This window comes from Panthera onca, chromosome E1, assembly GCF_046562875.1.
Source record: "Panthera onca isolate mPanOnc1 chromosome E1, mPanOnc1 haplotype 2, whole genome shotgun sequence".
Taxonomy (NCBI): domain Eukaryota; kingdom Metazoa; phylum Chordata; class Mammalia; order Carnivora; family Felidae; genus Panthera; species Panthera onca.
In genome coordinates, this window is record NC_138352.1 from 35,088,499 (window position 1) to 35,102,735 (window position 14,237).

General features: G+C 41.3%; 1 protein-coding gene across 2 annotated transcripts in view; it reads left to right on the forward strand.

The window, feature by feature from the left end:
- The window catches only part of FAM222B (family with sequence similarity 222 member B), a 76,620-nt gene that overhangs the window by 19,769 nt on the left and 42,614 nt on the right, over positions 1-14,237 (forward strand). The window contains exon 1 of one of the 2 annotated variants that reach the window (XM_060646799.3): positions 10,485-10,763. The exons of the other annotated variant lie outside the window; for it this stretch is intronic. The gene's annotated coding sequence lies outside the window, so the exon portion shown is untranslated. Of the gene's footprint in view, positions 1-10,484; positions 10,764-14,237 lie in introns of those variants that run through there. 2 annotated transcript variants of the gene reach the window in all.

Consider the following 14,237-nt stretch of genomic DNA (forward strand, 5'->3'; position numbering starts at 1 on the left):
TGACTGGAAAGGGGGTCCCAGAATGGCCTGCTTCTACAGCAAGGCAGTTGAGTAAGCTTACTTTGTTAGAGATGCTTTACCTCTGTGGTTATATTTAGACTTTCTTTTATTTACTTCTATGATCTCCCTTGTTCATTGTAGGCTTGGGGATTGGCTTCAGCTGTTTTATGTTCACAGGTAAAGGTTCATCTTTCATTCTTATTTTAGTTCCTTTAGTTCGCAGTTTACCTGTATCCATTTTTTTAATAGTTTCCTTCCCAGAGTAGATGTTTCACAAAGCTTCTATTCTAAATATTTTTAGGTATGTATTACTTAGCTAGGCACCCTTATCTCCCCAACTCCCCCAGCTTATTTGGGCTATAATTGACAAATAAAATTGTAAGACATTTAAAGTGTACAGTGTGATTTAGAAAAAAAAAATTTTTAACGTTTTGAGAGAGAGAGAGAGAGAGCAGGCATGAGCCGGGGAGGGGCAGAGAGAGGGAGAGAGAGACAGAGAGACAGAGAATCTCAAGCAGGCTTCACACCGTCAGCACAGAGCCCAGTGTGGGGCTTGATTTCCCAAACCTGAGCTGAAATCAAGAGTTACACACTTAACTGACTGAGCCCCTGTACAGTGTGATTTTAAATATCATTATCTTTTGTTTTTTTTTTTTTTTTTTTCATTCTGAGTAGCCAAGGTTTTCTCTGAGGCTTGCAGTTGGCAGTACTATCAAGCCAAAATACCCTTAGGATTGTATGGAGAAGCACTTTCTTTTCTTTTTCTTTCTTTGGTGAAAAAAGGTGGTTTTATTAAATCGCCCGTATGGGACCCAGGGGCAAAAAGAGCTGCCTGTATGGAAAAGTCACTTTCTATTGCCTTTTTTTTTTTTTTTTTTAATGTTTATTTATTTATTTTGAGAGAGAGCGAGCACAAGCAGAGAAGGGAGAGAGGGAGAGGGAGAGGGAGAGAGGGAGAGAGGGAGAGAGGGAGAGAGAGAGAGAGAGAGAGAGAGAGAGAGAGAGAGAGAATCCTGATCAGGCTCCACGCTGCCAGCACAGAACCCAATGTGGGGCTCAAACTTCTGAATCATGAGATTGTGACCTGAGCCGAGACCAAGAGTTAGACGCTTAATGAACTGAGCCACCCAGGTGCCCCTCTACTGGTTTTTAACAATATAGAATTATATATAATATTTGACCTTACATATTTCTTCTGTGACTACCAGTTCATGCCCTTTGAAAATGTACCCTTTGGGAAAAAAGAAGAAAGAAAAAGAAAAGAAAATTTCCCCTTTGGTTGTCTTTTTCATATTGAATTGTAAAAATTCTTTGTATTTTGTGGCCATCAACTCTTTTCCATAAATGTTGGAAATTATTCTTTAAGGCTATGACTAAGAAGTGAGAAAGCAGACTATTGCATCAAATGCTTATCCAAGATGGTATTTGGTTAAAATGTTTGCCTTGGTTATTTGAGCAATAGTAAGCTTCTTTTGTCTCTCTCCTTCCAAAGATGCATAGAAAAGCTCCTTCTGTCTGAAGTAAAGTGTTGGCTCTGTGTTGGTTATAATTTGCTTTTTCTGGCTGGCAAAGCCTTCTTTTTGTTTTCTGTCTTCTGACAGATTATAGGATTGTGGGGAAACAGCGTCCAGGGCTTTTTCAGGAACTGTGCCATTTCATCTACAGGAGAAGCCATTGGCTTTGGCACTAGAAGAGAATCGGCTCTGCATTTAAAGATGCCAAATCATGCTTGATTCACAAGTTTGCCGCCTCATTTTGTGTATGTGTGTGAAACTTTTTCAAGATGCTGGCTTTTACTTTTTCTACCATGTGCCACCCTTTGAATATGAGAAATTTACCCTCAGTATGAGAAGTTAACAACTTGTTCCTTGTCTCCAACTCCCCAACCCCAACACAAACAATCCAGACATCCCAAACCATAGCAAAAGATGCAATAGTTATTTTAGGATTAGGGAAAAATACACCACACAAATGTTTCCATTCCATTCCATGGTGACTTTGAGTTCAAGTGTTAGTCTTTCCTGTGTAGGCTTGAATTATTTAGGTGTGGAAATGATTTGCTAAGCAAGATGTCTCTTTACAAAGGCATCAGTGAAAGCTAATTGTCAGAGAATTCTATTTCCTGACTCTGGGAAACTTAATTTGTGTAAGACAGAGCACATTTAGGAAACCTCTATTTTTTATCCTTGACACACTTTTCAGGGAGCTGTATAATTTATCATGATTTCAGATGAGAATTTTTATTATGTAAGCAGTCTTTTTTTTTTTTTTTTTTTAATGATTATTTTTGAGAGACAGCATGAGTGGGGAAGGGGCAGAGAGAGGGAGACAGAAGATCCAAAGTAGGCTCCGTGCTGACAGCAGAGAGCCTGATGCTGGGCTCCAACTCACGAACCCGCAAGAACATGGCCTGAGTTGAAGTCAGACGCCTAATCTGCTGAACCACCCAGACACTCCTATTAAGTAAGCAGTCTTAACTCCAGTTGTATCTGTTATCTTCATGTTTGTTTGTTTTAAGTAGGTTCCACACCCACATGGAGCCTGTTGAGGGGCTTGAACTCATGACCCTGAGGTGAAGACCTGAGCTGAGATCAAGAGTTAGACACTTAACTGACCAAGTCACCCAGGAGCCCCAACTTTCATGTTTTTAAAACTGTGTATAATAGGGGTGCATGGCTGACTCAGTTGGAAGAACATGTAATTCTTGATCTCAGGGTTGTGAGTTTGAACCCCATGTTGGTTGTAGAGCTTACTTAAATAAACTTTTTATAAAAATTTTAAAAACTGTGTATAATAGGTTTTGAAACCTAGTCAGTTCGATATTTTAGCAAATCTTCCACACATGTTAACACTTCATGCCTCTCGTTTCTATAGATAATTGTTTAAAGTAACTTGTAGTTATATGTTATTTCCATTTAGATTAAGATGGGGAAGATAAATAGGGGAATAAGCCAGTTTGGATATGCTGGTTTGTCTAGTGTGAATTATTATATGGACATGGTTTTTTTTAGTCCCTCTGCCAGAAATGCTTCCCCTTCTGTCCTTCCCAAAACCCACAGTCTTGTAAAAAAGTTGAGGTTTGGCTCTTTCTTGTAGTTTGCTTTTTTTTTTCTTTTTTTTTAACTGTTGTGTTTTCCCTCACTGGACTAAGCACCTTAAAGACAGGGACTGTAGCTTATTCAGTTTTGATATGAGTGAATGAATGAATGAATCCAAAGATACAGTGAATGGATTTTAAACTTCCCTCTAGTGTCCGAAAGAGAAAATACAGCCAGCTTAAAAAAAAAAATACTTTGCTACATTGACATAATAAAGGCATCCTCATTTTTTTTTTTTAAACTTTCACACTTGTTCTTTTTCAGACCTGCTGTTCTCTTTAAGACTGGTGGATAATAAGGGTTTTGTTTTTGTTTTTGTTTTTAAATCAAAGTCTGTTGTGTCACATGGGTGTTTGAATTCTATAAAATGTCTCATAGCAGGTCTTTATGGGGAAAATGTGCTTTTAGTAGTTTCAGCTTCTGGGCACCTAGGTGGCTTAGTCAGTTAAGAGTCTGACTCTTGATTTCAGCTTGGGTCATGATCTCAGGGTTCTAAGATTAAGCTCCACTTTGGACTCCGCTGGGTGTGGAGCCTACTTAAGATTCTCTCTCTCTTTCTACCTCCCTCCCTCCCTCCCTCCCTCCCTCCCTCCCTCTCTCCGTCCCCCTCTCTGCCTTTCCCCCTCCCCTGCTCAAGCTCTCTCTCTCAAAAATAAACAAAAAAAAAAGTTTCAGCTTATGTTCAGGATAGATCGTTTTTATTGTTTTGTCCTTGTTATTCAGTTCTGAGTTGTATATATATGTATATGTATTTTAATGTTTATTTATTTTTTGAGAGAGAGAGAAAGAGACAGAGTGTGAACCAGGGAGGGCAGAGAAGGAGACACAGAATCCAAAGTGAGTTCCAGTCTCTGAGCTGTTTGCACAGAGCCTGACCCGGGGCTCAAACCCATGAACCATGAGATCATAACCTGAGTTGAAGTTGGCGCTTGATCAACTGAACCACCCACGTGCCCCTCAGTATAGTTATCGTGATTGGAATAAATTGTCAAAGGCACCTTTGACACTTTTCAGTTTTGTTTTGTTTGTTGGTGTTTGTTTTTTTTGTTTTTTGGTGTGTGTTTGTTATAAATGTCATTTGGGAAATATGCCAGAGTACTTAAGAAATACTGAAGTGTGATCATACTGGATGGATATTAGTTACTTGAACTAGTTTTCAGTCTAGCTTATTGATCTTTTCTTTCTGTTTTTAAGAGCCAGTGTGGTTTTGTTTCAGCATCTTTTACTGATTATAAAAGTTAGACATGCTCCGCATAAAACGTTTAAAAACTATAGAAAATGTTAGTTCCACTACTCAGCTAATCTATTAAAATTACAAAATTAATGCATGTTGCTTACTTTTTGAAAGATCCAGTGAAACAAATATTTAAAAAGTTCTTTGTGGGGGTGGGCACGTGGGTGGCTCAGTCAGTTGGGCATCCAACTTCGGCTCAGGTCATGATCTCACCCCTCGTGGGTTTGAGCCCCACATTGGGCTCTGTGCTGACAGCTCAGAGCCTGGAGTCTGCTTTGGATTCGATGTCTCCCTCTTTCTCTGCCCCTCCCCTGTTCATGCGCTCGCTCTCTCTCTCTCTCTCTCTCTCTCTCTCTCAAAAATAAACATTAAAAAAATTTTAAAAACAAAAATAAATTTAAAAAGTTCTCTGGGGGCGCCTGGGTGACTCAGTCGGATAAACATCCGACTTCGGCTCAGGTCATAATCTTGCGGTTCGTGAGTTTGAGCCCTGTGTCCGGCTCTGTGGGGCTCTGTGCTGACAGCTTGGAGCCTGGAGCCTGCTTCAGATTCTGTGCCTCCTTCTTTCTCTGCTCTTCCCCCATTCATGCTCTATCCCTCTCTCTCTCAAAAATAAATAAAAACATTTTTTAAAAAATTAAAAAAAAATTTCTGTCCTTTGTTCCCTCTTATTTTTCTAATCTTCCTCTTAGTGATAACCACAATTGACAGATTGGTATATATTATATGTTCCAGTATTTTCTTGGACCTACAGACATATATAATACTACTATGTGCTTAAAAATAGATGTGATTATTTTATAATCTGAAACTTGATATTTTAAAACTTCATTGAGACAAAATATATACAGTATAGAAAAGTGCATATAAGTGTACAACTCAGTGAATTTTCACAAACATTACCGGGGTGCCTGGGTGGCTCAGTCGGGTGGGAGTCTGACTTCGGCTCAGGTCATGATCTCACAGTTCGTGGGTTCAAGCCCCACATTGGGCTCTGTGCTGACAGCTCAGAGCCTGGAGCTTGCTTTGAATTCTGTGTCTCCCTCTCTCTCTACCCCTCCCCTGCTCACACTCTGTCTGTCTGTCTCTCAAAAAAAAACAACAACACATTAAAAAAAAAAAAATTAAACATTACCTATGTAACTAGTTCCCAGATCAAGAAACACTACCAGCCCTTTTGAAGCCCCTCCGATCAATTTGTCCATGATACTGGATAAGTAAGTAGTTAGTAGTGGCAGAGTTAGAACTTGATTGTTGTATCTTGAAGATGAATGAAGAGTATTATTAATGGTTTCAACTTTGGTGGCTTTTTTGAGAACTTGGGTGGTTTAAGTGATTTGGGTTATTCTTTTGCTATAAAGTTTACTGGTCTAAATATTTATTGAGGACTTTGCTATGTGTGCCTTACTGTGCATAATTGGGAAGGGAGACAAAGGCAAATGTAATACAAGTTCTGAGTTACAGTCTAAAGTAGGAAGACAAATCACATATTAGATAACAGAATAAGTATTCTATTGGGGTGCCTGGGTGGCTCAGTTGGTTGAGATTCCAGCTTCGGCTCAGGTCATGATCTTACGGTTTGTGAGTTCGAGCCCCAAGTCGGGCTCTGTGTTGACAGCTCAGAGCCTGGAGCCTGCTTTGGATTCTGTGTCTCCCTCTCTGTCCCTCCCCTGCTTGCTCGCACGCGCGCGCTCTCCCTCTCTCTCAAAAGTAAACATTAAAAAAATTTTTTTTAGGTATTAAATTGTGTAATAGTGATTCAGGAAAGGAATCATTGCTGACAGCATCAAAGAAGGCTCTACAAGGAAGGTGGAATTTGAACTTGAAGAATGGGTAGGATTTGAATGGCATGGTTATAACAGCACAAGTCATGTCATGAAAATAGAAATGGATGAACATGATAGACAGTGAGCAAACAGATTAGTTTGTCTGGTGTGGGGAAACATGCTAGGGAAAGGTGGGAAGTAAGTTTGATAGTGTAAGATAGGGCCAGATTATGGAACATGTAACAGCTATAGAGTGGAAATTTGGCTGGATGACATAGGTACCAGAGAGCCACATATAGCTTAGTGCATAGGAGTATTAGATTTGGAGCCAAAATGACTCAAATTCTTTTTTTCCCCCCAAATTCTAATACTGACTCTTCCATTTACCAGCCATATGATTTAGAGAAGATCTTCAACCTCTCTGCACCTCAGTTTCTTTATCTATAAAAATGGGGAAATTTTCATAGGCTTATTATGACAAAATAATAAATATAAATATATAGTTCTTGCCACAGGGCCTTGGCCCTAGTAAATGTGCAATAAATGTAACTTTCTGTGTTTTAAAAATTTTTTTTTAATGTTTATTCATTTTTGAGAGACAGAGAAAGACAGGGTGTGAGTGGGGGCAGGGCACAGAGAGAGGGAGACACAGAATCCGAAGCAGGCTCCAGGCTCTGAGCTGTCAGCACAGGGCTTGAACCCACAAACTGCAAGATCATGACCTGAGCTGAAGTCAGACTCTTAAACCAACTGAGCCACCCAGGCACCCCAATGTTTGTTTATTTTTAGGGGAGAGAGAGAGAGAGAGCACGCGCACGTGCCAAGGTGGGGGGAGGGGCAGAAAGAGAGGAAGACACAGGATTTGAAGCAGGCTCCAGGCTCTAAGCTGTCAGCACAGAGCCTGATGCGGGGCTCGATCCCAAGATCCGTGAGATCATGACCTGAGCTAAAGTCAGACACTTAACCGACTGAGCTACCATGGTGCTCCTAACTTTGTGTTTTTTAAAAAAAAAAAATTTTTTTTTAACGTTTATTTATTTTTGAGACAGAGAGAGAGCATGAACGGGGGAGGGTCAGAGAGAGGGAGACACAGAATCTGAAACAGGCTCCAGGCTCTGAGCTGTCAGCACAGAGCCCGACGCGGGGCTTGAACTCACGGACTGCGAGATCATGACCTGAGCCGAAGTTGGCCGCTTAACCGACTGAGCCACCCAGGCGCCCCAAACTTTGTGTTTTTTAAGAACAAATACTTGAAAGCAATGGTATGCAGAATGAGGAAGACTAGAAAGAAATTATAGTTACCGCACAGACATGTTAAGGGTCTCTGTTAGGGTTATGGTAGTAAGATAGAGTACATTTGAGGGTCGTGAAAAGAAATTGGACTTGAATTCTTTTTTTTTTTACTTTTTTTTTTTTTTTTTTTTTATTTTATTTTTGGGACAGAGAGAGACAGAGCATGAACGGGGGAGGGTCAGAGAGAGAGGGAGACACAGAATCGGAAACAGGCTCCAGGCTCCGAGCCATCAGCCCAGAGCCTGACGCGGGGCTCGAACTCACAGACCGCGAGATCGTGGCCTGGCTGAAGTCGGACGCTTAACCGACTGCGCCACCCAGGCGCCCCGGACTTGAATTCTTTAGAAGAAAATGTTTTGGGCTTCCCCAGTGATCTTTTATTAAATAGTTGTAATTCTTCTGTGGACTGTATAGATACTTGGGCAAGGTGAATTTGACTTTTTAATTTAGTTAAGGTATTTGAAACTCCCTAAGAGTTCCACGTTTATATTATAGAAGAGGATATCAGAAATTTTATCGGAATTATCCACTTTCCAAGAACATTTGTGATAATAGTGGTGAGACTGGTATGTTTGGTTCCTTGTTTTTGATGTCTTGGCAAATTAATTGGTACATGTGTGTTCTCGGAACAATGTAAATTTTAGTTTCTAGTTTAGTCCTTAAAGAGAAAAAATTTTCCTTTATCGAGAAGGCTAGAATCTGAAGGAAGGTACTGACACAGAAGTTTCCCTTAGACATCAAGATTACCTTTATGGTTAGCTACTTTGAGCAGTAGTTTCTTATTCTTTAGTTATTTTAATATGGAAAATGCCAGGGAATTGCTAAATGATATGAATTAGAGAGCTCGTGAATTTTTGGTTTAAGTCAGGAGATGATAGGATGAGACTGGACTTACCGGCTGGCTAGCTAGCTAAGCTAGCAGACTTTAAAATCAAAAAGTTTCACATTTAGTTCTTTTCATATGGAACCTAATGAATGCTACTCTATGAAACATCAGTGAGGTTCCTCTATAAATCTGTTTTAAGCCAGTCTTTTAATTTGGGTTAGAAAGAAGAGCTGTCTTTAAAATGGGCATGTCTGTACAGCTCCTTTTCCATCTTATAAGAAGACTGAGGTTATAGATATGAAATGCTTTGAACTCCAAATTAAGAAAGGACTACTTAGGGGCACCTGGGTGGCTCAATTGGTCAAGTGTCCCAGGTCATGATCTCATACCCTGTGAGTTCTAACCCCACATGGGGCTCTGTGCTGACAGCTCAGAGCCTGGAGCCTGCTTTGGATTCTGTCTCTCTCAAATATAAACATTGAAAAATAAAGGGCTACTTAAATTACAAATACCTTTTGTTGTCTTTTAAAAACTATAGTACTACTTTGGGGAACTAAGTGGGATTGTAGAGTATGATGTAGGTATTTAACATTAGTTGCAAGAATTCTGTGGACAAAAATGACAATATAGGTAATAGCTTACTTTCCCTGATCCCCATTTTCTTTTTCTTTTTTCTTTCTTTTTTAAAAAGATGTTTTATGGTTTTTTTTAAAGTTTATTTATTTATTTTGAGAGACAGAGCAAGCGGGGGAGGGTCAGAGAGAGTTCCAAGCAGGCTCCATGCTTTCAGCACAGAGCCTGACGCAGGGCTAGAACTCACAAACCACGAGTTCATGACCTGAGCTGAAACCAAGAGTTGGACACCCAACCGACTGAGCCACCCAGGTGCCCCAATGTTTTATTTATTTTTGAGAGACAGAGCACGAGTGGGGAGGGACAGAGAGAGGGGGACAGAGGATCTGAAGTGGGCTCTGCACTGACAGCAGAGAGCCCCATGCGGGGTTCGAACTCCCCAGCCGTGAGATCTCATGACCGTGAGATCATGACTTGAGTGAAATCAAGAGTCGGACACTTAACTGACTGAGCCACCCAGGTTCCCCTCTATTTTACTTTTATTTAATTTTTTAATGTTTATTTGTTTTTGAGAGACAGAGAGAGAGAGCCAGAACGTTAACGGGGGAGGGCAGAGAGGGAGGGAGACACAGAATCTGAAGTAGGCTCCAGGCTCTGAGCAAGCGGTGTAGAGCCTGATGTGGGGCTTGACCTCAGGAGCCATGAGATCATGACCTGAGCCAAAGTTAGACACTTAACGGACTGAGCCACCCAGGCGCCCCTATTTTTCTTAAATGAGTCCCATGCACTGCTCCACCACTACACCTAAGAAAATATTCTACAGTCTTTGACATATTCCATCCCAGCTGTGTTATGCCCCTAACGTTGGCATTAGTGATTGAAGTGTTGATGCAGCCTGCCAGTTATGCAGCGACCTGGCGGTTGCTGAGAGTTTTTTCTGAGATTTGGCATATGGCTTGAACAAGACTTAGATACTTGTTGCCTGATTGTAATGAAACCTGCTAAAGGAATGGTTAGCTTGGATTTAATTGGATGTAGATGTTTTATATCTGAACTGGATTCGAGCCAACTGTGTGTTTTGGTGTGTGTGTGTGTTTGCAGATTATTTGATGTATTCCTTCTCCTACCCCCACCAACTTCGAGATAACTACCTTCCCGATATGCCCCCTCCCCTCTTAATTTCTGCGTCACAGGAAGCAGGAGTTTCAGACAGGGTGGATTGATGTTTGCAGCTGATCTAATATGCAACCTAAATCTATCCACGGTGTGAAGTTGATTAGCCTGAGAAAAGAAGGGCGAGGCAGAGGCCCCAGGAGCATCTTTTTAGTGTTGGGTGTCATCTGGTGGCTATTGCTGTGGAAGTCTGAGGCACTCTGGGAGGTATTGTCTGGATAGGGGCACTCTAGCACCCAGGCAGAGAGTGGGCTGGGGAGCGATAGAAGGGGCGCAGCATCACTTGGCCCAGCTGTGGTATGCTTGCCTCCCGGCTTTGGGGTGGTAGTCAGGAGAGATCCGGGCAGCTCTAACAAAGAGGAGCCGCGCAGGGGCCGGGGCCGCGGGTAGCTGGCCTATCCCCGGCGGCTGACCTCCCAGTGGGCCTCCCCAGTTGGCTGCTTGGCGGGTCGCTCTCCTGGCTCCCTAGCTTGCCATTGGCTGTGCGGGCAGGAGGGGGTTTGCGGAGGGCCGGGATGGAGTTGAGGGGGCGGGGCTGGCTTCCGGCAGCAAAGGGTAGCAAGCGGCTGCCGGCTGGGGGAGGGGGTGTCGGCGCACCGCGGAGTGCTGTGCTCCGAGAGCCTGGCACTCGGAGCTGCCACCTCCCCCTCCCCCAGCCAAGACAGCTATAAGCCCCTTCTCATCCCTCCTGTCCGGGCGGGGCGAGGAGGGTTCAGCTGCCCCAGGCGGGCGGGGCGGAGCCTGGAGCCCCACCGGGCGAGCGCTGCGGAGCGATCCTCACCTCCCTTCAAGGGCTCAAGGTGTGTGTGCGTGTGCGTGTGTGTGCTTTTTCTAATGCAGCCCCGACTTCAGCCGACTTAACCTTGTGAGGAAAGGGGAAATGGAATGGGAAGTAAGAGCTCCACATCCCATCAGTTTATTTTGATTTTCTGATTCTACCCTTCATTCTTCTTTCCCTCCCATCATCTCACCCCTGCAGCAGGGTAAGGAGATTCAGGACTCTTATCTTTTTTTACTGATACATCGATGTCGGTCTCTTATGAAGTAAAATGAACAGAAGAAAAGAGGAGCTCTTTCTTGCGTGGCATCTGATGCAGTAAACCGCAAAGAAAGAACGAAAGAGAAAGAAAAAGAAAGAAAGAAAGAAAAGAAAGAAAGAAAGAAAAAAAAAAAAGGCTAGGAATGGGTTTTTGGTACTGTACTGCATCCATGTCCATTAAGGCTGTCTTCACCATTTTCCTACTTGGGACTGCCTTATTCAGCAAAAACAATCTGAAAACGGAGATGCTAGTGGAAAGAGGGAGCAGCCCATGTCAAACGGTGGTTAAAGGAAATCCTAATAGTTGTTAGCGATTAACTCTGTTAAAAGTCTTCTCCTGAGTATCTTGTCACCTGCTTTGTTTAGTACTCAGCCCTACTGGAGAAATCTATCAAACGAGCAAACTTACCTTACTGTTACTGAAACCTAAAAGTCTTGTCTGTTTCTCCATCAGTTTATTTCTTATATCCATATGTTCAGAGAGGTTAGTTTCTGTCATGAAAGACAGAACCAAACTTTAAAAAAATCCAGGTGAATTTTGTTCAATTATTTTTTAAAGTTTCCTCCCTCCCAAACTTTATGAAATTGGGTGGCTGTAGCATTAACAATTTAAATTATATTTATTTCTTTTGAGTTCTTTTACTTCTACAATTTATAGATCTCTTCTTTCTGAAGGACACAGAGCTTATCTTCAGCCAAAATCAGGAGCCTCTTTATTAAGTTTTTAATTGAGTGGAAAGTTATCAATTGAAGATAGAAAACCCAAATTTTATGTGTTAGAAACAAATGGTGTGTGTGTGTCTGTCTGTCTGTCTTTCTGTGGTGAGTGGCAGTGTTCGTGATAAACTTGCTTAATCTAACTGGGCATTTTCACCAAAGGTGTTTGGACCAGATTTATCTTGATGTTGCTTAGCAAAGAACTAGAATACCAGACGGGATGAATATCAATTTTTGGCAGCATTCTTTGCTAAATATTAATTGAAATGATTGAGAGATTCTTATAATCCAGGTTCAGTTTCCACAGATTGTTCTAACTGGAATTCAGTTTTGAAGACAGAATTGATATGCTGGAGCTGTCTTATAGTTTTAATTGGATCAGTGTTTTTTCTTTGCATTGACCTATTGGATCTCTAATAAGGGGCAGTTTGTGGTGAAAGCCAAGTATTATGAGGAAGAAGTGTAATAGGATAGGCAACCATCTTAGTTGTAGAAGCTTACTAGGGATTAGGAGTCTGTCTCTCTGTTTGTCTGTCTGTCTGTCTATCTATCTATGTGTCTGTCTACCTTTTACATTTCAAGTAGCCTTGCTATAGAATTATACAAAAAAGGGGCACCAAACTGGCTAAGTCAGTGGAGCATGCAACTCTTGATCTCGTGGTTGTAAGTTCGAGCCCCATGTTGGGTGTAGAGATTACTTAAAAAAAAAATCTTTAAAAAGAATTGTGCAAAATAGTAGACTCATAGTAAACCTTTGTTGGATTTGGGTTGTCTTATTACTCATCTATCCCATACAACTCCATAATGTTTAAATTGAAAGGCCCCAGATGTTTTTAGTTTTTTTTTTAACCTAACTTGTTACTGAGAATGAACTATTAAAAATCATCGAAGCTTTGACAGCTAGCTATTGTGTAAAACAACGTGCACTTTGATGTCTAAGCTAGCAAACTGAGGAAGTAACAAAGAAAATATTTGGAGGCTATATTAAAGCATGTATCACTTCATCTTGATTCTACTAAAAAATAAGTTGCCGGCCCATTTGGAATCCTAGGTGGTTTTTTGTCTACCCATGAGTAGACAGTTAATACAGCTTTGTAAAGTTATATTACACTTTGTTCACTTAATATTTTTATATATTTTCTTGCCTGATTTGTGTAATCAATATTTTGCATGGTACAGTGATTTCCCCAGAGAATTTCCCCCAGGAGCAAAGGCTATGTATAGAATTAATCATAGGTGTATTTACACTGATCTCCAAATATCATTTAAAGGGGCTGGAACTCCTCAAATTTGGTCCTCTGCAAGGAAACCATTATATGAAGCCATGACTTCCCATAATCTCTTAGTTGAAGGGACATGGTGCTGCTGAAGTTAAAGTAGCTGATTTAATTTTCTTTAGCAATCTGTTTTTATCCATCCTGATTATTTCTGTGAGTCACAGCTTAGGATGTGTTAAGAAAAAGGGCCCTGTGTTCTCTCTAAAGGGAGATTCAAGCCCAATCCCCCATTCACATCAGAAGTATAAAATGATCCCCTTGAGAAGGTAAAGGAAAAGATTGGACCCTTGGCGTTGATTTTCATAATAATCAGCTTGAGTGTTGTACGGTTTGGAATTGGGAAAAGGTTGCTTGAGATGAGAAAATATTAGAAGCAAAAAGAGCTGGGAACGCTGTTATGTGAGAGACGTATTTAGAGACAATGAATGCATTCATATGGAGATGTGACTGGTGGTAGTTTTTAAGCTATTCAGCTTTGTCAGGTGTCTGAGACAATATTATGTGTGTTTTTAAACCCAACCCCCTCCCCCAGGGGTTGACTCTTGGAAGCTGAATCTTTTGAGGAAGTTGTTTGCTGTAAGTCTGAATACAGAGGGTAGAGGACTTGGTAGAGTCTGTTATCTGTTCAGATAAAGACGTGGAATCGATTGTTGGTGAGTTACTGAACTCTTCCTAATGAATGGTTGCTAGGCAAAATGCATCTCAATCAGTTTAATCCACAGTAGTTTACAGGTCTGCTCTCAGTGAGGGCCAGAGCTGCCTTTCTAATGATACTGCCCTTTAAGAATCCTGTTAGATTTGCATATATGTTGCTCCATGGCTCACCAGAAAAAAAGGGGGGGCGGGGGGAGGCTAGAATGACAAATGGATCTCACTTCATCCATCTAAGAGAATTAGCTTTTGGTAACATTGGGTCAGCATTGTCATTAACTTCTCTCCTGGATCAAGTGGTGGGTAGGGTTGCTCTTCAGTAGTAGGATACCATTTTGTTTGATTATCTTTGGTTTTGTAACTAGTTAGGCAGTGAACTAATAATACATTCATTTTGGAAACAGGCCAGTGATAACACTGCCCTTGGGCCTGGATGGATGGAAAATAGGACAGAGTAAACAATTGAGGGCATAAATAATGAATCTTCCAACTGAGCCCTGGGAGAGTGAAGGAGATTATCCTCAGAGCTGTTCAGTCTGTCAGTGAAAGGGGAAAAGTCCACTGAATTAATTACCCTATGTTTGATACTG